Here is a 26,332-nt window from a genome sequence, read left to right as displayed (position 1 = left end):
CCCACTAAAGAAAATAAGGTGGCAAAAAATAAGGGGGCAATTCCAAAAAATAAACTAAAAGAGGACTTTCCTGCTCTAAAGGAAAAGAAAACAGATGAAAAACCCAAAAATAAAGAAAAAGAAGACTGGGAAACCTTAACAAAAGATGCTATGAGATCACGTACGCCAAATAACGACGAATATACCTTACCTAAAGGATCAATGGAACCAATGCATCCACCAAAAAAGACGTCAGCCACAGAAGCCAAAAACAACCAGAAAGAGGACAACGAAAATGAAAACACAATGGAAATAGATGAAGAACAAGACAAACCAGAAAATACCAAAAAATATAGAAAACCGCCGATAATAAAACTCCAAACGGTAAGCGAAACACACAACATCCTGAAGATAGCGCAAAAAGCGGGAGTAATTACAACAAACAAGATGTCAAGAAGTGGCCGTGAAACACTGATACAGGCAAAGAACCCTGAAGATTACAGAAAAATGACACACATAATAGAGGAATACAACACAAGCAAACCAATACAATGGATAGCATTTGCCCTAGATGAGGATATAAAAGAACAAAAAATAGTAATAAGAGGACTACCAACCAATACAAAAGAAGAAGATATTCTAAGAGATCTACATGAAGACTACGAAATAGAAGGCAAGAATGTAAAAAATATGACATCAAGGAAAAAATATAAAAGAAGCTTACCCATGTTCATACTAACCATAAACAAATACGACCTGCAAAAAGCCTTGAAAATCACTAACATAGGCCACATGAAAGTGACAGTGGAAGAATTAAGAAAACCCACAGGACCAACACAATGCTACAATTGTCAAGGATACCACCATGCGCAATCAGCCTGTCACAAGGACCCCAGATGCGTAAAATGCGGAGATGACCATATAAGCAAAGTATGCAAAAGACCCAAAGAGGAGAAGGCAACATGCGCTAATTGCCAAGGACAGCACCCAGCCAACTTCAGTGGCTGCCCACGGTACCCAACTTGGCAACAAAGAAACCAACAACAGAGACAACAGGCAACAAACGTACCACAAAGAAACGAAAGAATAAACGGAACCTCGTACGCACAAGCGACGAAAAAGACGACAGAAAACATAGTGACAGCGTCACTATTACAACAAACCGACCTAACAGAAATGCTGAAAGACTTAGTTACGTCACTAGTCTATAAAGCGATCAGCGAAATGAAGTTAGCGCTGAACTAAATATAAGCAACAGGGGATACTTGAGGATAGGTTCTTGGAATTCAGGAGAAATAAGGACCAACCAGAACATCTTGGACGAACTGGACGTAGTAGCTCTACAAGAAACAAAAATCACCAACATCATCAACTTGAAGTTTCCAGGCTACGACGTATACAGGAACGACAATACAGGAAGATCGGGTGGCACAGCTATCCTAGTAAAAAGAGGTATAAAACACACTAGGATACCAACACCACAATTAGTTAATATGGAAGCCACTACAGTGAGGATACAAATGGAACAGGGAGAAATCAGGATTACCTCTGCATACGTAAGACCACTATACCCACTGTCAAACGATGACCTGAATGCGTTCCTCGACATTGACGAACCTGCAATAATAATAGGAGACCTAAAGGCAAGATCCCCTAACTGGAACGACAGAGCTACGAACAGAAACGGACGAATACTTAATCAATATATGGAAAACAGAGATGACATAGAGGCAATGGGAACAATTGAACCGACCAATTATCCAACAAACGGACTTCCAACACACATAGATATAGTAGTGGCAAGAAACATAGACATGCAAACAGAACTACAAACAATAAACGAAGGTACAGTAGGCCCACTACCCAATACTATTAGAACTAGGAACGTGGGAAGAAGAAACCGTCACAAAAAGAACAAAAAAGAGGACAAAATGGACAAACTTCAAACGACTAGTTAGCCAAGGGATAAACACCCACGTTCCAATAATAAATAGTCCGAGAGACATCGAAGAAAAAGTCCTAGAGTTGGAAAGAATAATTCAAGAGGCACTAAGAAACAGCACAACAGAAGAAGAAATCGAAATACAGACAGGAAGGTTCAAAAATATTACACAAGAAATAAAAGACATGATTCGGGAAAAGAACAGAGCCAGACAAAGAGCCAGAAGAACAGGACAACAAGCAGATAAAAATAGAGCAAACAGACTAATAACAGAAGTCAAAACCGCACTAAACGAACATCGAAGCGAAACGTGGAATAATTACATACAAGAGATGGATGAAGGAGCACCAAATATGAAAAACATTTGGAAATTACAAAGAATACTACGCAACGACAGAAAACCCATCCCACCACTACACGGAGAAAACGGTATAGTGTATACTATAGACGAAAAAGCAGAAGTAATGAAGTCCACCCTTGAAAGAGAATGTAGGCTAAATTACCGTCATGAAGAGGACGTGGACTTCATAGAAGAAGTAGAAAACCAAAGAAACAGGCCAGACGAACCAGAAGAAGATATCCCACCAACATCACCAGCGGAGATAAATATACATATCAAAAAGTGTTCACCAAAAAAAGCACCAGGTCCAGACAATATAACGAACAGAGCTCTAAAATATCTACCTGCGAGAGCTATAGTATACCTAACGAATATAATAAATGGCATATTAAGATTCAAAAAATTCCCGAATCGATGGAAAGAAGCCCATGTCATAATGATACCAAAACCTGGCAAAGATAGCACATTTCCGCAAAACTACAGGCCGATAAGCTTGCTTCCAGCAATCAGTAAGATAACGGAAAGAATAATCCTAAGCCGCTTACAAGCCGAAACGAACAGGCTAGAAATCATCCCAGAAGCCCAGTTCGGATTCAGAGCAGAACACTCCAGCGAGCTACAAGTACTCAGAATAACAGAGTACATAGCAGCTGGACTAAACGATAAGCAATACATAGGGACAGCATTCCTGGATGTAAGCAAAGCCTTCGACAGAGTCTGGCATAAGGGCCTAATATACAAAATGCGAGAATATGGATACGGTGAGGCAATGACGAGGCTGATCTCTTCGTACCTGAGCGGCAGGAGATTCAGAGTTCGGATAGGACAAGTCCTGTCGGAACTTGGAACTCCAGAAGTGGGGGTGCCACAGGGAGCAGTACTGTCACCCTTGTTGTATTCAATATTCACCGCAGATATACCAAGATCACACGGTACCATGCTAGGCCTTTATGCGGACAATACAGCGATAGCGGCCAAACACAGGAACATAGACACAACAGTAGAGAATCTACAATCCGCACTAGAAGATGTAGAAGAATGGTGCACTAAATGGAAAATCGCCATAAACGCGGAAAAAACACAAGCGGTAATGTTCAAAAAAAGAAGAGAACAGCCAGGTGAACAGCTAAGGTTATTAGAAAATCCAATCGAGTGGAAAGACGAAGCCAAATACCTAGGAGTCACCTTAGATAAAGTCCTTACATTTAACAAACACGCAGAAAAAACAATAAATAAAGTCAACGCTGCAAGAGCATCGGTAAGAGGACTCATAGGTAGAAAAAGCAAATTAAAAACAAAAACGAAGATACGACTCATTAATAGCTTAATAATACCGATAATAACTTACGCATCTCTCGCATGGGGCAAGTATGCACGACAACCAAAAAGAAAATTCAAGCGGCACATAACAGAAGCCTAAGGGAAGCAGTCGACGTACAGATACGTAGCAGAAAGATTCCTATTTAAGAACTCAATCAAATCAGAGTAATTGACACCATAAAAGAAAGAGCGAGGACAAAATTCCCTGAAACAGAAAACCATCCAAGTCCAATACTGCGAGAGATGCTAAGGTACGACGCTTTCCACCGATGGAAACACAAAAGACCTAAACAACAGATAGCTGAATAAAGGTACAGAAAAACGACAAAACAGATGGTTCGTAGCTCAACACAAAACAAAACGAGACAATCAAAGGTAAGACGCACAAATTAAGACATATTTTAGTATAAAATAACAACAAATGGGACCAGGCCTTAAGCCTGGGACCCAAGCAAGCAAAAACAGTACCGCGGACAAATCACCAGTAGTCAAAGGCTAAAAGCGCATCACGCTGGCCTAGTTTTCAAACCGATTAGGACACCACATTGGAATCTTATTACCCAGGATTCCCATGTGAAGAGCATTTGGCTGATAGTTGTGCCCCCATCGCGCATCAGCGTGCTATGGGGGGGAAAGGGAAGGCCTGGAGCATTGGAGCGGGGTGGAGTGACTCCTGCCATAGGCACGGGTTAAAACAACTCGCTCCAATGAATTGTTACACCCGAACGTAATTTCTTTAAAGGGTGAACAAGTCTCACGGGTCGGGTTGAATAATAATGCTTGCTTGCTTGCATTCGACAGCAGGTAGAGTATGTCACTCACAGTCCGTAGTGGGTGGAGCTTATCCCGAATCAATTTCAGTGTGTGACGTCACAGTCTATACTGAAATCAGCGCGTCGGGGTACAGCGACCACGTGTAGTGAAGAGTAGCTGGAAGATTGAAAAATAAGTGTCGTAGCTGATCTTATTAGATCAACTGTGAGTAAGACACAGTAAAGCAAGACATTTTTTTTCAGTCCAAAACCTAATTAGAGGCAAAAGCTACACTCATTGGATGTAACTAGCCGCGGAAATTTCTATTTACTGAATTTTCAAGGAGGATACACTCCAGGATATAGAAAGCGAGGAAGCGAGCGGGCCTTGTGCCCGTCGAGAGATAACTGTGCCTCCGCAGGGATGACACTGCAAGGGGTAGAATTTTAGAATTCACTTCATGCAGAAACGGACACCTGGGCCAGTTATCGGAGAAACAGTAAGTGGAACCCTACCTATTGCAAATTAAGCAGTGACACAACCGCGTAGCGCGTAGGTCCCTGGGACGGCACCGAGAACTTGGTTGGACAGCGGTCCAGCCAAACGCAAAAAACAGTTTCATATAAATAGATAATCCAAATGTCGTCGGACAATCATATGTCCACTGAGCATACAGCTTATGACTTTGTTGATATTACCCACTCACAACCATCACCCAACCCAGAGGCAGAGTCAGCGACTGATACAGTCCCTGTCCTCCCCCTGAGTCTAATCCAATCGTTGACAAACGAAGATATCGAAATGGATGAGATAGAGTCAGTCCTTTCTAATGATGAAATAATAAATGATTCAGAAGGGTCGGATGAATCAGACACCACCACTTGCAATAATAACCACGGGTCCCTTCAGGACAACCAAGTAATTATGGTTCGCCAATTAGTCAACATACCCCCTCAGGGAACAAAAAACTCACTTGAGTCAACAGATGACCCACTTCTAGAAGCTGAATACGACAGCCAGAGAATCGAAGGCAAAAAGCCCAACAAAAGGCCGTGTAACAGTCCGGACACGGAAATAAGTCAAAACGACCTGGCAAATACGGTCCAACAGCTGATGAAACAACTTGAGAAGAGAGACCGAGAAAAAAAAACGTGAACAACAGGAATTTAAAGAAATACTCGAAGAGAGAGAACGTGAAAACAAAAGAGAGCAACAAGAACTCAAGAATCTAATCGCAGAATTAAGATCAGTAATAAGTGCAAAAGACAACGAAGCTAGAAGAATGATGGACCAAATCATGAATCTAACAAAAACCATCCGAGATATGACAAACAGAATGTCACAATAGCTGACACAGAAGATAAACAAATGTCTTGGGAGCAGACAGAGAGTGGAACACTACTAGAGGAAGAAAAAGAAATAGAGGCAACGCCCTACAAAAATAAAGCATATCAGAAAGCAATTTTAGCAAAGAGAAAGAAACAAGAGATAACAGAAAAAGTAAAGCCTCCCAAAAAAGCAAAACAAGAAACAGAAAAACAAAATGAAGATAACAAGTCGGACGAAGACGCAGACGACGAAGGTTTCACAGAAGTAAAACAAACAAAAGAAAGAACTGAGAAAAAAACGAAAAAGAAAAGCCGGCCAAACAAGCAAAAGCCACAATCGAAAATGAGATAAAATCGAACAAGGACAAAAACAGAGAGAAATCACCTGAAAAAACAAAACCAGAAGAAAAGACAGCCACAGCGTCGACCAGCAAGACTGTGTAGACAACACAAAATAAAAACCGAAAACCGCCACCGATAATATTAAAAACGGTAGAGGCAGATCAAGACATTCTACAAGAAGGTGCCAAACAAGGCATAATAACAGAGAACAAATTCGCAAAATTAGGCAGGAGTATAGGGGAAAGTAGCCGAAATTGTACCGGCGCCAATATTGTACCACCGCTGTATTTATACTTTATGAGGAATCCAGAGCTCTCTTATGTTGTTTAGTCGAACTAGTCACTACCTAGAGTTGAGTGATGAAGTTTCACAACGTTCACATTTGTCGATTTTGTTTTATCGAATTTTTTGTATTTCATGGTGTTTCAGTATATGTGTGTGTGTGTGTGTGTGTGGTTGAAAAAAATTGACTGCGGATTACTGGATCCATTCGCCTAACCGATTTTTATATTTTGAGCTCATGAATTGCTGCACTTTATAATTTCTTTTTCATTTTTTTTTTATTGTGGTTAACAAAAGTGTTTGGTTTTATATATTATATTTTTTCTTATGTATATATTTTTTCTTAATCAATTGGCGCCAAAAGTATCCACAATTCAACCTTGCGGATGGAAAACTTCTACCTATTGATGTAATTAATTTTTTTTTAATTCTATTTTTTATCCTTTTTTTTCAATTTTTTTTTTTATTTTTTTAATTTTTTTTTATTTTTCTATTTTTTTATTAATTTTTTTTTTATTTTTTTTCTATTTTTTTTTCTTTTTTTTTTCTATTTTTTTATTATTTTTTTTTCCAAATATATACATATAATTTACAATTTTAAACCTATATTACAAATGTGTTTATACAGTGTTTTATATACTTTTATATCTTTAGATATAAGTAATTGGGCAAGATTGTATGGATTTTTAATACATTTGAATTTATTCAATTCATAATTTAAATGTTGTACCTTATCCTGTATGGTGTTACAATTTAAGATCATATGTTCCGTTGTTCCTATTTCACCGCAATCACATAAGGGATCTTGCCTTAATTTAATTTTAAAAAGATGTGATGGAACCAAAGTGTGATTAAATCTTAATCTACAAATCGTTTTGATGAATGCTTTTTCGAAAATGCCCTCTTTGAACCAAGTAGAAGAAGGAATAGAACTTTGTAAGTTTTTATAAAATTTTCCCTTGTGACTTTCACTATACCAACTTTCCCATTCCTGCTTCACTTGGTTTTTTGAAAATATATTTAAATCTGACGGGGTACATTTATAATTACTAATGTAATTTACATTTAGGGCCCCTTTTGCTAAGTTGTCGACTATTTCATTATGTTTCAAACCGCAGTGCGCTTTAATCCATGCTAGTTTTATGCTTTTTCCACTGTTCTTTAATTCCATAGTTTTTTTGGCTATATTTAGTTCAATATAATTTAAATTGGTTTTATTGTGGAGTTTATTTAATTTTTCTAGGGCGCTTCTGCTGTCAGAAAAAATAATGAAATTTTCTTGATGGCACTTAGTTTCTATATATAATAATGCCTCAAAAATAGCTGTCAATTCTGCGGAGTATATTGAGAAATGTTCATTTAATCTTTTTGTTACTTTATATTCGATATTTGGATCCCAAACTGCACACGCTACTCTATTATCTTTTTTTGAGGCATCAGTATATAACTGATAACTGTTAAGTACTTGATCATTAACATCTGATACAAATAATTGGTTTCGAATGAGTTGAGGAAATTGAGAATAATCCCTAAAGAAAATTGGTTCAATGTTAATAATATCTTTTGAATTTAGTTCCAAATATGGTAATATATCGGTAGTATGTACTAATTCTTTAATACTCAAATATTGGTTGTAAGCTTCTACTATTAATAAAGATTTTTTACTTTTTCAGTATGTACTGGTAAGATCTGATATAAAAAGTTGATGAATTTTTTTTTATTAAATTACTGTTTCTAGGAACAATTTTCCATAGAAATTTCTCGGTTAAGTATTTTCTTCTTAACTCCAGAGGTGGTTCGCAGCATTCAATCATTAAATTAGAATTTGGTGTACTCATCATGGCTCCAATGCATTTTTTTAAACTTTTAGTTACTATACAGTCGAGTTTGTGAAGGTGGCATTTCGCAGCTTGTGAATAGAATATAGAACCGTAGTCTAATATGGATCTAATGTATGATTTATATAACAGAAGAGCAATGTTAGGGTCTGCTCCCCAGTTACAACCATTTACTGCTCTTAATACGTTTACGCCCTTTTCTGTTTTTGTTACTATGTGTTCTATATATTATTTCCATAGCAACTTCCTATCTAAAATAATTCCAAGATGTTTAATCGATGGTTGAACTTGAAAAGTAATATCTTTGATTGTTACTGAATTCGGTATCTGCCGTTTTCTGGAGAAAATAACTAGCCTTGTCTTTTGACTAGAAATATTTAAACCTATGTAATTGCACCAGCTTTTTAATTCACTATACGCTTTCTCTACCATATTGCTTCCGAAGGGGATTTCGCATCCGTCTTTGTAAATTATGATATCATCTGCGTATTCTAATATTTTGACATAATTTTGAACTTTGCTTTCGATTTCGGCTGTATATATCAAATATAGTGTGGGACTTAAAATACTGCCTTGTGGAATACCGATGTTAACTTTTCTTTCACCTATTATTTTATTTCCTATTCTTAATGAAATTGTTCTGTTACTGTATAATTTTATAATTCGTTTAGCAAAATCAATATTAAGACCGATATTTTTCATCTGATTAAATAAAATTTTTAGGTTTACATTGTCATAGGCACTTTCTATGTCTACAAAGAGGCCAACTACTGATTTAGAATTTGAAAAGGAGGTGTTGATATCTGTTACTAAGTGTCCTATATTTTCCATTGTGGAGTGTCCCCTGCGAAAGCCAAACTGATACTGTGGGAGCTTCTTATTAATTTCTAACCAAGATTCTAATCTTCTTTTTATCATGCGTTCCAAAGTTTTTAAAACACATGATGCTAGTGAGATTCCTCTGTATGAATCTGATAAATGGGGTTCTTTATTTGGTTTCTGGATTGGAACCACTACGTACCTCTTCCAACTGCTTGGGTAATCTTGAGTTTCCCAAATTGAGTTAAGGATATCTAGCAAAATGTATTTACATTTGTTGGGCAAGTTAGACAGCATATTATAGTATATACCGTCTAACCCGGGAGCAGAATTTTTACGGGAACTTAGATTATCCTCCAATTCCATTATGGTGAATTGCTTTAACAAAGTGTCTTCTTTGTGATTTTTTTGTCTCTCATCGTTTAATCTCCATATATGTTCTAAATCCTCCTCAGCCCAAGCTGGCGCTATTCTATCTAGGAAGACTTCGTTCCAGTCGCCTTCAGTTATCTTGCTAACAGGTTCTTTATAGGTATTTTTCAACTTTTTAAGATAACTCCATATTAAGGTTAACGGAGTGTTTCTATTCAGTTTTTTAGCACAAAAATCTTTAAACGAAGCTCTTTTACTTTGTTTTATAATTTTTTTTGTCTGTGCTTCTATCTTACTTAATTCTATAAAATTTGTTATGTTTGTATTTCTTTTTAACCGTAAAAGAGCTTCGTTTCTCAAGTTAATCATATTTGTACACTCTTGGTTCCACCAATGTTTATTAAATTTAGCGTTGGTTATTGTTTTCTTTAATGGTATAGCGAAATCCGCTGCATTAAGTATATATTCAATAAATTGATCATAAGAAATTTTATCATTTTTTATTGTGTTTTTTTCTACTATATGAGAAAACAACATCCAATCTGCTTTATTAAAATTATATTTTTGACTATTTGTTACATTTTCATCTACACTTATGTTATTAAATATATCAATTATAATAGGTAAATGGTCAGACCCTAAAGAGACTTGTTCAACTCTCCAATTACAAAGTGTAGCAATTCCATTAGAGCAAAGTGTTATATCTACTGCTGATTTATGAACTTGCTGTGGAGTAGAAATCAAAGTTTCCTCTCCAGTATTAAGAATTACTAAATTGGTATTTTCTATTGCCGCGAGTAAATTATTACCAGCTACGTCAGTCCTTCCGCAACCCCACACACTATGGTGGCAATTAAAATCACCTGCCACAATAAAAGGTTTTTCTAGACTTTCAAAAAATTTAGTCCAGTCCCTCTCACCTATTTTTAAATTTGGTTTAGCATATATAGAATATATATTAATTTGAGTATTTTTATCTAATAATATTTTAATAGACACACACATTAAGTCATTTATTCTGAAAAAAGGTTTAGTTTTACTGAATGCATATGATTTTTTTAGTAATATGGCAGAGCCAGCAAATCCATCCTCTCTATCATGTCTAAAAATATTAAAATTACTAATAGAAAATTTATATTCTTTTTTTAACCAAGTTTCGCATAAAATAGCTAAGGAAATATTTTTGTCTAACAGAAATTTTTCTATGCTTCCCTTATTATGAACTATAGATCTAGTATTATATTGTAAAACTAAGAAAACTGCGATATAAGACTCTGGTTTACATCTATTTTAAGTGACTAACAATTTTTGATCTGGTGAAACTTGAAAGTATTTTTGTAAAATATTCTTAATCATGTGTAACATGAAGTCCTTCATTTCTTGATTTATATTTTGTGTCTCTTCGGCCTGGCATCTATAATTTGGTATGCTTGTATATTGTTCAAATTCCACTGAAGCTGATGACCTTGGAATTTCAATAATTTTTTTATGTTCTTCTGAATAACCTGATCTATTGTTATTGTTTTCAATACGCCTTTTTTTATTTATGACCGCTGTATAATATGGACTGTCTCGTTTATTTTTGGCTACGGTTGCGTAGCTGTTTTCGTATTTATCTTTAGCTTCTGTGTATGAAATGTTTTCAGTTACCATCATTTTCTTAACCGATTTTTGTTTTGAAAATTCATTACAGTTTTTTCTATCCTTTGCTGCATGTTTCCACCACATAAAACACATTTTGGTTCCTCCTTTTAGTCACACTCATCGGCTTCATGTTCACCCCCACAAAATACGCATCTCACCCTTCCTCTACACTGGCCAGCAACGTGGTTGTACCGTAGGCATTTATTGCATTGAACGACCCTTGGAATGTAGATTTCTACATCATAAATAAGTTTTTCTATAATTACTTGTGATGGGATCATTTGTCCTTTAAATGTAACAATAATTGTCGGTGTAATGATTTCTTGTTCACCATTTTTTCTTTTCATTCGTTTTACATATAAAACTTCAAAATTATTTCCAAATTTAGGTTTAATGATCTGGCCTAATTCCGATTCTGATAATTCAATATCAACTTGTTTAATGACTCCTTTTTTTGGGTAAAAAATGTGGGTACATACGCCTCGTATCCTTTTTCTTTCAACTTTTCTGACCTTATTAATAAATTAGCGCTACTGTAAGAATTTAATTCAACTTTGAGTTTGTTAATACCTACCACATCCATTCTTAGAATATTATTTTTAATTTCTGGGACCGCTCGCATAATCACCCTTGCAGATCCAATACGGTGAAGCCTCCCGATGTGGCCGTGGTTATTCTGAACGAATACATAATATGGACCGGCATCCGCAGCAGAATAAAAATTTATTGGCCTTTCAGATATATTAGTATTAGGTGTACTTACCCCTATTTTGCTATTATTAGATTTGTTATTATTTTGTATTTCAACCTGATTATTTTCCTCTCTTTTTCTCTTGTTCTTGTTACCTTCCTCGTCCGTCATCATCATTTCCGTGTTGTTCTCTTCTACATCTTGTTTTCCTCTATCTGGTGGGACCGTTTTTTCACTTTTAGTCATATTCACAACACCAAATACCAAACGTTTTTGTAACTAACCGTAACCAGTTCTCTCGAACACAAAATCCAACCGTATTGCTTGAATTCTCGTACTCGACTCATGTGTTTCAGTATAGTTTTCTAGTTCCATACGTAAGGTTACAGCATCTGTAAAGGTAAGTGCAAACCATTTTTATTCATAATTACAAGAAAAGCATGTATTTAGGTGTAAAAAACTGAGTTGTTTCCCTTTGCCGGACCATTTTTAGGTTAGAAATCGTAGTTTATTTACGTAAAGTGCAAGTTTAACATATTTTACCACGCCGAGTTGCCTATATTGTACCGGTACAATTTTAGATACCACCTATTATGTATTCGGGTATTTAATACCTACTCATTTTCAAAAATAAATAAATAAATAACACACACCGTTCTTGTGTGTTTTAGTTGCCCAAAGGAAAATATGGGAATTGGAATGTGGACGACATGAGCCGGGCTCTTCAAACATTTCGTAGTGGAGACATGGGATTAAATGAATGCTGCAGGCAGTATGGAGTCCCTAAACCTACCTTGCTCCGTCATCTTAGGGGGACCAATGTCAAGGCAAATGAAGAAACGAAGGCTTTTGGCCGTGGCAGTGTGTTACCAACAGCAGCGGAGAAGGAGCTAGTTGATCACATTTTAAAACTGGAGACGTTGATGTTTGGCCTCACGATCAATGATGTTCGACGGCTTGCATTTGAAATAGTGGAGAGAAATCAAATACCACATAATTTTAATAAAGAATCACGAATGGCAGGAAAGAAGTGGTTTTATGCATTCAAAGCTCGTCATAAGAACATAATCTCACTGAGAGAACCTCAAGCAACGTCCATGATGCGCGCAAAAGGATTCAATAAAAGGAATGTTTACGCCTTTTTCGACCTCGAAAAAATTGTTGATGAGAATCATATTGACGCAACTCGCATATGTAACGTTGACGAAACGGGTGCCAGCACTGTGGAGAACAAATGCCAAAAGGTTCTCGCACAAAAAGGTAAAAGGCAAGTTGGGTCAGTGTCCAGTGGAGAACGTGGAGTCAACACGACAGTTGTTTGCTGTGCGAGTGCTTCAGGAATTTACGTACCACCTATGCTTATATTTAAGCGTATGCGAATGAACACTGATTTGAGGGTTGGAGCTCCACCAGGGAGTATGGTTGAGATATCAGAATCAGGCTACATGACCAGTGATCTCTTTGTAAAATGGCTCCAGCATTTTATTGATTCTGTAAACCCAACAATAGAAAAAAAAGTTCTTTTGGTACTGGATGGACATACAACGCACTTCAAGAATCTTGAAGCAATTTTACTTGCTAGAGAGCACGGTGTAATAATGCTACAATTGCCTAGGCATACGACCCATCGCGTGCAGCCTTTGGATAGATCATTATTTAAACCTTTCAAAGGATACTACACTCAATCAGTTGAAAAGTGGCTTCGTTCTAACCCCGGATTATGTGTTACACAACTTCACGTAGCTGGCTTGATTTCTGAAGCTTATGGGAGAGCAGCAAGCATTGAAATTGCAGTCAATGGTTTCCGAACTAGTGGAGTATGGCCTGTTGATCGCATGGTCTTCAAAGATCATGACATTTGTGCGGCTAAAAACTTAAATGACCATAAAGGCAGTGAAATCCGGGAAGATGGTGAACATGAAGAGCCTAATGAGACAAACAAGGAACCACTTAGGTCTACAACAGAAGCTAATGTAGAGCAGGAAATAATCTGGCCTGAACTATCTGGTCCTAAAGAGAGTCTAGCTACGACTACTACACCTACTAGGCATACTAAAAAAACTTATTATTTTCTTACTTATATAGATAGTGGAAAATAAATTTTTATTAAACAAAACATGATTAATGGTATTAACACTAAAATTTATTATACTATCACTGATCCTTCTATATAGGTTACTACGGGTAAAATTAAGGAAACCCATGGTACAATAAAGGCAACTAGTTTTCTAAATTGTACCACTTGCAACCTACCAGAAAAGCATGCCTTTTTAACAGTAAAATCAATTATATCAAGTTACAAAAATTATTGTGTGTGTAAATGTTTATTATTTATCCTAATATATCGTTCAGTTAATATGACGTATATTCTTCAAATTAAAATTCAAAATATGTTAAGTGGTACAATATTGGCAACTCTCCCCTAGCAATCCAAACGAAAAACAGAGAAGATTACCATGGCATGCTTAAGATACTCGAAAGCATGAGAAATCAGATCGAATACATCGCGTATCCTCTAGACGAGGATATAGATAGAACAAAAAGAGTGGTAATACGAGGGCTGACAAGATGGACAAACATAGACGACTTAGGTGACGAAATAGACAGTCTAAATATAAAAATTGCAAGACTATACCGAATGACATCCAAAAAAGACGGTAGAGATCTGCCCCTCTACATGTTGACACACTATGAAAGTGACACCGACAAAATAAAAAGAATAACGAATTCTTCCACGGCTCCAGAGCATGTAAATGTTTCTCAAGATGTGTTAAGTGCGGAGAAAACCACGCCACCAAGAACTGTGACAAAGAAAACAGCACACCAGCCAAATGTGCAAACTGTGGAGAGACTCACACAGCCAGCTACAGAGGCTGCAAAAAAGCACCAAAGAAAAAGATGAATACACAACAACAAGCACCCAGAAACATAACATATCAGGAAAGTTTTACGCCAATTCCGGAGTTCCTCAGGGTTCAAATTTAGGACCTCTTCTGTTTATTATATTCATTAACGACATTCCTTCTATTTGTAAATATACTGAGTGTCTTTTATTTGCAGATGATTTAAAAATGTACAAAATTATTCAGTCAGTACGTGATTGTTTAAGTTATGGTAGCCTCGTATTTCCGTGAGACTGTGTAAAAATATATCGCACCCTTAGTATTAAAAAGGCACATCTCGAAAATTAGCGTTTCTGAGTTTTTGGCATAAATGGGCACAAAACTACTAGTACTACAACTTGGCCTTGACAGAAATTGAAAACGGAGAATATAAAGCAAGTCCCGATATAATGTGACCCTTTTGTACTCCCCTCTCCGCCAACACATCTTCCCGCGAGATAGACCCATTCAGTAAGGTGCCGATGTCTGTCGAAGCAGGTGTGTTAGTGAGCGCTCTCATTACGAGCTGAGCCCTTCTATTACAAAACTTGAGGTACGTGTTGTTTTCGATAGTGAAGTCCCGATATAATGTGACCCTTTCGTACTCCCCTCTCCGCCAACACATCTTCCCGCGAGATAGACCCATTCAGTAAGGTGCCGATGTCTGTCGAAGCAGGTGTGTTAGTGAGCGCTCTCATTACGAGTTGAGCCTTTCTATTACAAAACTTGAGGTACGTGTTGTTTTATATTTTTTGTTTTATAAAAGCACATTAAGATTAAATGCTGTATATTTCTAAAACTTCCGAAAATTTATGGGTTTATTTAAAAAGAGTTCTTTATATTACTAAAACTATTGTATGATTTTTGGAACTATATCTAAAGGATTCTTGTTATTACAAAAATATCTGTTTGATTTACAATATCATTGAAAGTTAAATCCTTGTAATACTAAAATAATTCAACGAGTTTCTTAGTTGTGTCCATAAACTACAAAGTTTTTTGGTACTAAGGCCTTAATTATTGTTATTATTTTATGTACTAACAAGTATTAAATAAGAGGGTAACCATATCTTAACCTCTTACAGATACATTGCAAAAAAATTGAAGAAATATGTCATCACGATCGCGAAGAATTATGAACCTTCTTAATGTTTCACATCTACCTGATGAATGGGAAAACAGTTGCGATAAGGACCCAAACGTAAGTTTATAATTTACTAACATGTATAAACTACTTACATTTGCATTTTTAGGTCAGCAATGAAGAAAAAGAGAACATCCCTTTAAGTTCAACATCAAAACGTTCGTCGAGATCGTCATCTAGTAGTTCCAGTTCGTCTTCTAGCGTCAACAGTAGCAGTTCGTCATCTTCTAGCAGCAGCTCTTCCTCTCGATGTTGTTCACTGGAACAAGGACGATTTGTTTCCCATATCTTAAAAGGTAAAGAAATTGAAGCCCAGCCTCAGTCTTTATCATCTAGAACTACTTCACCTTCAATACTAGAATCCGTAATTTTAACACCACGAACTCCAGCTGTACATTACCGTATATCGCCAATGAATTCAGAAGAGAGTGATGCTGATATTAGTGACAATGATCCCACTTATAATGAACATCAAGGTAGAAAGCGTTCGCCAAGCTCATCTTCAAGTTCCTCTGATGATGGTACTTCTGAAGTAGTTGCAACATCGCCCAGGAGATCGAAGAAACGTAAAGCTGATCCTACTAAATGGAAGCAAAATAACCAAAAGATAAAACGAAATGCAGGAGAACAATACATTTCTACTAAGACTAGAAACGTTGTTCCTGCGCGTCAAATGAAGAGTCCATGCAATCAGAAATGCAGATTGAAATGCAGCGAAAATTTTGATGAGGCTAAAAGACTTCAACATTTCAAATGTTTTTGGGCACTAGGAGATTTGCAATTACAGCGTATGTTTATAAAAGCAAGAATGGCTTTAGTTGAACCTAAATATAAGTATTCAAACGCTCAACATCCCAGAGCACCAAATGCTGCTTTCTACTTGTACGATGATAACGCCAAAATCAGAGTCTGCAAAACATTTTTTATCAATACGTTGGGAATAACAAGTAAAATGATTCGCACAGTAAGATATAAGACTAACAATTGCAATTCTGTTGAAGAAGATAGAAGAGGCAAACATAATAGTCATAGACGCGTGGATGACAATCTGAAAGAAGATATCATTAGATTTATCAATCTAATACCACGAATTGAATCGCATTATTTAAGAGCGTTGACCTCAAGAGAGTTCATAAGTGGATCGAAAAGTATTACTGACTTGTTTAGAGACTTTCAAGAAAAACAGAAGAATAATTCCCGAGATTCTGGAAAGTTTCATTTGTTTTATGAGATTTTTACTACCCATTTTAATTTGGGTTTTTTTCAACCCAAGAAAGATCAATGCGATCTTTGTTTACAGTATAACAACTCTTCTGCTGATCAGAGGCTTGCTCTCAAAGTCAAATATGATACTCACCTAGAAGAAAAGGAATTAAGCCGAGCAGAAAAAAAGAATGATAGAATCTTCTTCTTCAGGTGCCATCTCCGCTACGGAGGTTGGCAATCATCATAGCTATTTTAATTTTTGAGGCAGTAGCTCTAAATAGTTGTTTCGAGCTGCATCCAAACCACTCTCTCAGGTTCTTCAACCATGAAATTCGTCTTCTTCCGATGCTTCTTCTGCCATCTATCTTTCCCTGCATTATGAGTCGTAGGATACCATACTTCTCGCCCCGCATCACATGTCCGAGATACTGTAGCTTCTTTTCTTTAATTGTAAGTTCAACTTCCTTTTCTTTACCTATTCTTCTCAGTACTTCATTGTTTGTAACTCTATCTACCCAGGAAACCCTCATAATTTTTCTATAGGTCCACATTTCAAAGGCGTTAAGTCGTCTCATTGTCTCTACATTTAACGTCCATGATTCCACTCCATAGTATAGAACACTGTAGACGTAACATTTTGTTAGGCGTACTTTAAGAGCTAATGTTAAATCTTTGCTACATAGGACCTTTTTCATTTTTATAAAATTAGAACGTGCTTTTTCGATTCTGACTTTTATTTCTGCAGTGTAGTCATTATTTTCTGTTATAAGTGTTCCTAGGTAAGTGTACTTTTTTACTCTTTTGATAGAATGACTCTTGACAAATATAATTTATGCGTTTGCTACGATGTTCAAGCGATAATGCAAAGTCCCAATGGAGAAACGTCATCGTTTTATTATAAATCCAAATTGAATAGCTACAACTTTACTTTGACTGTGTTAAATAAATTACCAGAGAATGAAGACGATTTTAAAGGCTATGGTGACGTGCATTGCTATTTCTGGGATGAGACCCAAGGAAAAAGAGGTGCAGTGGAGATTGGAAGTTGCGTTTTAGACTTTTTAAAGAAGGTTTGTGAGGATGCAGGTGAACATGAAGTTAACGTAACATTTGTAACAGATAATTGTTGTGGCCAAAACAAAAATAAATACATAGCTTCTTTATACATGTTTGCAGTCACTACTATAAAAAACTTAAAGGGCATAACTCACAAATTCCTTATAAAAGGTCATACGCAAAATGAAGCCGACAATGTACACATGCTGATACAGAAACAAATATCAAGAGATTTAAAAGCTGGTCTAATCTTAACACCACTTCAATACACCACCGCAATTCAGAGAGCTAGGAAAACGGGGAAACCTTTTATCGTTCATACTTTGAATCATGATTTCTTTTACGACTTGAAAGATTTACAACTCAAGTGGGGATATAATTTCAACGTTGACGAAGAGAAGAATACCATCGTATGGAATCACATCAAAGTTATGAAATTTACGAAAGGGAACCCATTCTTTTTTCAATATAAGACATCATACAAAGACGCGTTTAAACAAATAAATGTTAGAAACAAAAGAAAGAAAATGTTGGATAATAAAGAAATATCTATCAAAACAGTTTATAGTGCGCCATTTGAGTTAAGTTTAAATAAGAAACAGGATCTCAAAGAATTAATTTCTAAGAGACTTATTGACCCTTATCATGCCTGTTACTATAATATGTTAATGTAACTGTTTTCTAATTGTAATTTTTAATACTTTGTTTTATTTTTGAAATGATTTATGACTATTACTTAAAACTTAAACCTGCTGGCTATTTTATATTTCATAGTTCTTTAGCTACTATTCCAGTCGTTAGCTATTCTATTCTATTCAAACACGACTGATTGTAAAAAATGAATATGATAGATCTTAAGCGCTCGCACAAAAGAAGAATGATTTTATGTTGAGAAAATTTGTTAATTTTTTTGTCTAGTAAATTCAGTAATTTTTTGTGAGAACTATTTTAGTTTTGTGTTACATTATAAACGTTAAGACAATTCTGGTTTTTTTTATATGACTGTCCCAAAAAGAGTGTTATAGTTTTTGTTATTGGATTTGTATGCTACATGCCTATTACTTTTTGGTTTTTGAGAATAAAGTTATTTTTTGTTAATCTTTTACGATTTAATGTTTTATTAATTCCTTTACAAGAGGCACTTTTATCATTGAAAGTAGTTAAACATTATTATTACACAGCCATATTTAGATTTGTAACTTAAAAAATAGTGTATATTTAATCATTAAAAGGCTTAATTCGTAAGATGCCTTCAAAATTTAAAGAAATTTAGTGGGAGAGGGGCCTATCTTGGGAGATATTTTTTGAAACGTTTTTTTTTTAATTAAATTATTTTTTTTTGTAATATTTGGATTATCTATTATAGAGTACAAATACTGTAAATTGTATACCTAGATTTTTATTTATCTATCTTTTCAAATAAAAATGTTATAGGTGAGTAAATGAAAACGATGAAGTTGCTTAATCTTTAATCTCGTTTTCCCAAAAGTAACGATTTTCGAGATGTGCCCTTTTAATACTAAGGGAGCGATATGTATCTGTAATAAAATCAGGCAATAAAAAAGTGCTCTACCAGGGGTCTGTAAAATTATCAATGACTCAGACCTATAACAGTACAAAATTTTAAGATTCCACTCGATATTTACATTCAGACGTGCCTGGTATAATGTTTTAAAATATGGGCAGTCAACCAGATGAAGTTTTCATCGAACTGTTGACCAGTCCATGTGGACCAACGACCAATGAAAACATCGGATATCGTTGTTATGACAAATCATAATGCGTTATCTTTTGTCGGCAGACTTATTCATACTTAGGGTGCTTGGGGTAAGATTATAACAGTATTTGACTGGCTTGCGGAGTCATAAACTAGGGTATCAGATTTCGACCATCCAGTGCCGCAGGCACGGGACAAGGTAGGCAAATTTTTATAATATTTTATTTTTAAATTGCGGATATGACCAACAGATTTTTGGGAAACAAGAATATTTTTAGTCAAACCAGAACTGCTACAGCGTTCAGTTAAATTAAAATTTCAAATAGTGAACTGCAAGGGAGTTTGGTCGTGACTTTATCAGTGTTTTTTCTACGGAAATCATTTTAAAATTTTACGTTTTATACTTTTTTTTTGTTTTTACGTGATACTTTTTTACGTTTTTATACGTTTGATGCTTTTAAAATGTTGCGTTCGTGGTGCGAAAATAGTTCTATAGCTGAAGAGACAATGGAACCCTCTAATCAATTCGAGGATTTACAAAGGTGTGTAGTAAAACGTAAGCGATATTTTCAATACCTTTCTGATGATGCCAAACGTCTGCTGAAAAATGCTTATGAAGGACTTTGTACTGAATTGTCTAAATCAGAGGCAATTGCAGAAACATGTTTTTTAACCAAAGTGCCCAAAGCAACCTGCTACAAGATTATAGGAGAAACATCTTCTTCTAGACAGAAGAGAAAGGATTGTGGCAAATTCAGAAAAATAGAACCGCACTTAATTGAACCTATAACCAGAAAAATATACCAAATGTATGCGGCTAATATTTTTCCAACTATTGAAAGCCTTCAAAGTGAATTAGTTCGAAAGGGCATTCTCTCATGTTCAGCAACAACACTTCGATTATTTCTTACAGCGAATAATTTTAAGTACAAAACAATAGACAAGCGCCAGACGCTAACGGAAAGTACTAGAATAATTTCTTTAAGAAATAGTTATATAAGACAGATAACTGAATATCGAAAAATGAAAAGAAATATTGTTTATTTAGATGAGACCTGGTACGATACTCATTACACAGTGAAAAAAAGTTGGACAAATAATAACAAAAAGTGTTTCAACTCAGTACCGCCCAATAAAGGAAAGAGGATTATAATTTTACACTGCGGTGGAGAAAATGGATGGATCGACGATGCATTATTATTATCTGCAAAACAAATTAAAGACGCGTCTCTAGATTATCATGACGATATGGCAAGTTCAATTATTGAATCATGGTTTGAAAGATCTCTTCTTCCGAAATTACCCCCACATAGTGTGATTGTCATGGATAACGCATCATATCATTCAAGGTTAATGAAAAGAATTCCAAATAATAGTTGTAATAAATTACAAATTCAGGAATTTTTATTTACGGAAAATTTGTATTTTGAGGCATCATATACCAAACAGCAATTGTTGGAGGTTGTTCATAGCAGACAGTACGAAAAGGAATATATTGTAGACAACTGTGCTCGTAGTAATGGGCATACTGTGCTTAGACTTCCTCCTTATTATTGTACATTGAACCCAATAGAGTTAATATGGGCTCAACTTAAAGGAAACATAAGGAGAAGACACGTGGCTCCTAAATTTTCTTCTACTGTTCTCCAGTTAATTACAAGAGAAGTCACAAAAATCACAGAAACCAACTGGAAAAATGTAATCAAACATGTGATCGGAGTGGAAAATGATTATCTTAAATATTTACCAACATTAATCAAAAAAATATCTATAAATTTAGATGATACGAGTGATACAAGTGATAACAGTGACTCTGAGTAGATACTAATTACAAAGAATATTATAGCCCATAGAAGAAGCTTTTATATGAAACAGATGGTCCCGCAGTGCGGGCGGTGGTGAGATGACGGTGACTACGGACGTTGTCAAATATATACACCTCCATAGCACCTACTCAGTTGGAACGCAAATTTCTATGCTAAAAGGTTTCAGGGCCGTACCCTTCTACTCACGTCTATATTCTTTGGTAAGTACTTCATTTGAATTAGGTGTTAGTTGAAACCTTTATTTCTCTTGTAATTGTAGGAATTCTCGTTTTGCTTATATATCTTTGAAAACAGGGTATAAACACAGTTCTTGATAGGACAAAAAGGTACAAAGTTTTTATCTCCCACCTTCACTAGTTTCATTCCTTTTTATTTCACAACTTAATGTATTTTCCATCTTTTGCGTTATTCTGCCGGTTATTAGCGAGCTCATCACTGTATAGTTTAATGTAAATATGTACATTAATAGTTATTTATGATATAAGTGTTAAAAGTAAAATTTTAAGGCACGCATGTGAAAGTTTGCAGAATGAGCGAAGCGAATTCTGCAATTTACATGAGTGCCTTAACACTAGAATGCCTGGCTTAGCATACCTACTTAGAAAGCCGAAAGGGATCATTTTGGCCCCACGTTCTTTAATCAATTAAAACTCAGTTTAAAGAAATTAAATCAACTCTAGACGGTAGAATCTAATTTTATTTTTTACTTTTATTGTTTAACACATTCGCTGCCCATCAAAAACATTCGGAACACCATACAATTTGCAGTTTTTGATATTTGCCACACATTGCCTTGTTACAACCGTGGCAATGATTTGAAGTATGATTTTCTTTACAAAATATTTTCAACTGATATTTTTTTCGTTTTTGGATAGTAACAGTGATAGTTGTTGGTAGACCTGGTGTTACTAGACGTAGTTCCAGATTTCGGGAGACAATGTATGGGGCCCATAATTCTTCACACAGCCGAAGAATAAACTTACGGAAACTGAGTCTACTTCCAGTTACATATTTCTTTATAAATAATCCATGCATTTATTGCTTCCAAGTCAAGAGTATGATAAAACACGTACATAGGCCATCGTCTTGAAGTTGCTTTTGAAGTATAAAGACGCGTCATTTGGTCCTCTACACCAACAATTGCAGCTTTGTGTTCACTTGTGTTCGCCAACAATTGTATCTTTATTACGTAGATGATCAGTACCAGTATAAGGGTAACCATTTACAATAAACATACATAAATATAATTTTACCCATTCGACAGGAATTTGAAAGAAAGGATCGTCGAATTTACCAGAAAACGATAATAACTTACACGGGGCCAATTTGGCCCCTTTAGACTTCTATGGTAGATTTGTTAAAAAAACCATTAAATAAATTTAGTAAACAATATTTTTTTATTTTAAATAAGGCTTTGTATCAAAATATTAAAAGTCATAAAATATGAAAATATTATTACCTCAAATAAAAAAACTACAATAACTTTAAATCGCAACAGGGGCCAAATTGGCCCCTCCGGCTTTCTAGTGTTAAAAATGTACTTTTTAACACGTATATCATACAATATTTTTTCTACAAACGTTATAAATGTATAAAATACAATATTTTTGTTAATTGCTGAAACCGTGAAACCTATGACGCGTAAAAGGTAGAACTGGTTGTCTACACTCGAGGGGAATGTCTAAAAATTCTTGGCGAAAATATTATTCCGTTACATAAACTTGTTTTTTTCTACAAACGTGTTAAAAATGCAATAATAGAGTTTAAATTAAATTTTAAAAAGCATTTTAAAAAAATTGCATTTTTAACACGTTTGTAGAAAAAACTTTTTAAAATACGTTCACCGATAATAGCCATTTTCTATTTATTACAATGACAGTAGTTGGTACTTTACTTATATTTTTTCGGAAATGAATATAACATGAATATACTATTTGTTGTTGTGTTTTTACAATACATAATTTAGACAGCATTGGTAATAATAAACAACCAATTATAACCAATACATAACTTAGACAGCATTGGTAATAATAAGCAACCAATTATTCAGCCGAGTACTGGTAAACAAAATGTATATTTGTAAATTATAATTTTAATCTCGAGTAGTTGATAATTATATTTTTTTATAATTAAAATAAAAAAGGTCGTAGAAAAAGTATAGTATTCTATCGCATGTAATGGCTATTACTCACTCTGGGGAATTACGACACTCGCCTTCGGCTCGTGTCGCAAACTTCATCATCGTGAGTAATAGACATCATTACATGCTCGTTGAATAATATACTATTATTGACAATGTTTTTATATATGTAGATATTATTTTACAATAAGTTCTGTTCAGTCGAGTCGATTAGTGTTATCACTTTCGAGAAATATTACAGAAGTTAATAACGCCGATATTTTTTATTTAAACTATATTTTTATAAACTATTTTGTAAAATATTACCCACATAATAATAATATACCCACATAATAATAATATGCCCACATAATTTGGGGACATGCGACGATCCCATTTACACTTGTCCTAAAATCAAATGTTTGCAAAATAATAACTTTTATGTAATTTAAAATTAGATATCTACGCTACTGTTCGGTAGAATATTATCATGGTCATTTTAACAGTGTTGCCAATTTCTTAGTATCTTATCTGCTCTTCTTAGCGTAAATTTTCCAACGGAATTAAACGCCGACTTTACAGAGAGACATTGATAGTATTTACGAATGGAGTATAGTTAATAAGTTAGAGTTTAATATTAATAAATGTAAAGTTATGACGATAACTCGGTTACAGGAACCAGTTATTTTTGATTATGAGATGGGAGGTGAGAGATTGGCTAGGGTTACTGAAGTAAAAGACTTGGGAGTAACATACAATCAAGTTTTTTCGTTTGGGAAACATATACATCAGTCGATCTCAGCGGCAAACAAATTGTTTGGATTTATTAGAAGACAGACAATGTAGTCCAGAAAGCCACTGCGCATTCGCTAGGAAAAATATTCTAATTCGGATTTTTTGCACAATCTTACTCAAAAAGGACTCCTTTTAACAAATTTGCATGTTGGCAGGACCAAGAGGTGGTCAAAAATTTTTTAAACGTTTTTTTTTTGTTTTTTTCCTAAAATTATTTTTTTTGCATGGAAAAAAGTTTTTTTAGGTTTTTTGGATCATTCCAAACAGAAAAGGTATTTAGTGACTTTTCTCTAAAGTTTATAGTTTTTGAGATATAAGCGATTAAAAATTTAAAAATTGCGAAATCGTCCATTTTTAACCCTTAAAAACTATGTTAATAAAGGAAAATTTTGATGTTGCCAAATGTTATAAATATTCTTTGAATATCCATTAACAAAATCGTAAAGCATTTTAGTTCATAATAATAATTAAAACCTTAGCTTTTTTAATTTTTAATCAAGCGCGTAACCGTTAAACAAGTAACTGTTGTCCAAAAATATTCCAAAACTAAACGGAATTTACATCTCTTATGTTGTTTATATCGACATAGCTGTCAAACTGATGTTTATATTTAGTGCATAGCTTATGATAATAAGCTAATTTATATGTTATCATATGATAGTTTATGATAATTGATAAGTAATTGCTAATTTCTTGTATGCGAGTTATATCATTACTTGAAAATGTCTTCATTAGTTCCATTTAAGAGAAAAAGTTCAGAAACTAATTTGATATGTATTTTTTGCAAAGATATGTGTAATATAGTGCAAAATCCTAAAGTTCGCAGTTCGTTTCCAGTCGTCGATGTGACCAGTTGTGTTTTGTTTTGGTTGTCATCACGACCGACTTACTCAAATTTGTTTAAGTGTTTTTGTTATTGTTTTGGAGTGTTGTGTAACTAAACTCGTTGTAAGTGTTACCAGATTTGTTTGACTATTCTACATTTTGTTTACTTTTTTAACATTCAACGACCCAATTAAATATTGCTTAACCTTGACCACCATGATCTACAATTGTGATATTTGCTTGATTGAATTTTCCGAAAACGACAAATATAAGATACGTTGTCATGGGGACTGTAGACGATATTTTTGTCTCAATTGTTCTGGTCTCAATAAAACCGTCTCAAAAACTCTACTAGATCCAAAAAATGCCCATTTAAAATATTTCTGTACATTATGTGATTCACCTAGCCTCAGATGTTTAAATGAAAAAGTAACAAATTTAACAAAAAATCAAATACCACAAGAGAACTTTGACGCCTTACTTCAAGTTACTAAAAAACTCACAGATAATTTGCCTGTATTTATAGAGACATATGATTTATTAGCAAAAAATGACGACAAATTAGACTATCTTACAAAAAAAATTGACGAGATTCATAAATTAAATAACTTGTTAAATCCTGAGTATCTTTTAAAATCCATAAGGCAGATGGAACAAGATATTTTCAATATATCGTCAGTTTTTTTCGGCTGTTCAAATGACACGATTAAAATACAAGTCCAAGATACACATTCATCTGAGATAAAGTTGGGATTAGAGAGGCTCTCTTCACACATCAGTGAAATATCTAATCAAATGTGTAATCTTTCCAACAAACTACCTACTATACCAACGAAGAAAGAGGTATCGAAGAAAAACATAGTATATGCCACTTCAAGTACCCAAACTGAAGACACCCAGCATTTTGAAACCAGTACAGTCAAAAAAACAAAAATTGCACAAGATAAATGTCACTTTGTCGTCATTAGCAACTTAGCCCCAATATACACACCTATACAAGTCGTTCATTACATTAAAGAGAAGCTAGGTATCAAGGAATTTATAAGATGTTACGCCCTCCTTAAAGATGCCAACTCAGATACTGGCTCCTCATTCAAAATAGGTATTAAGTC

This window comes from Diabrotica virgifera, chromosome 9, assembly GCF_917563875.1.
Source record: "Diabrotica virgifera virgifera chromosome 9, PGI_DIABVI_V3a".
Classification (NCBI taxonomy): Eukaryota; Metazoa; Arthropoda; class Insecta; order Coleoptera; family Chrysomelidae; genus Diabrotica; species Diabrotica virgifera.
Note: the sequence above shows the minus strand (reverse complement) of the source record.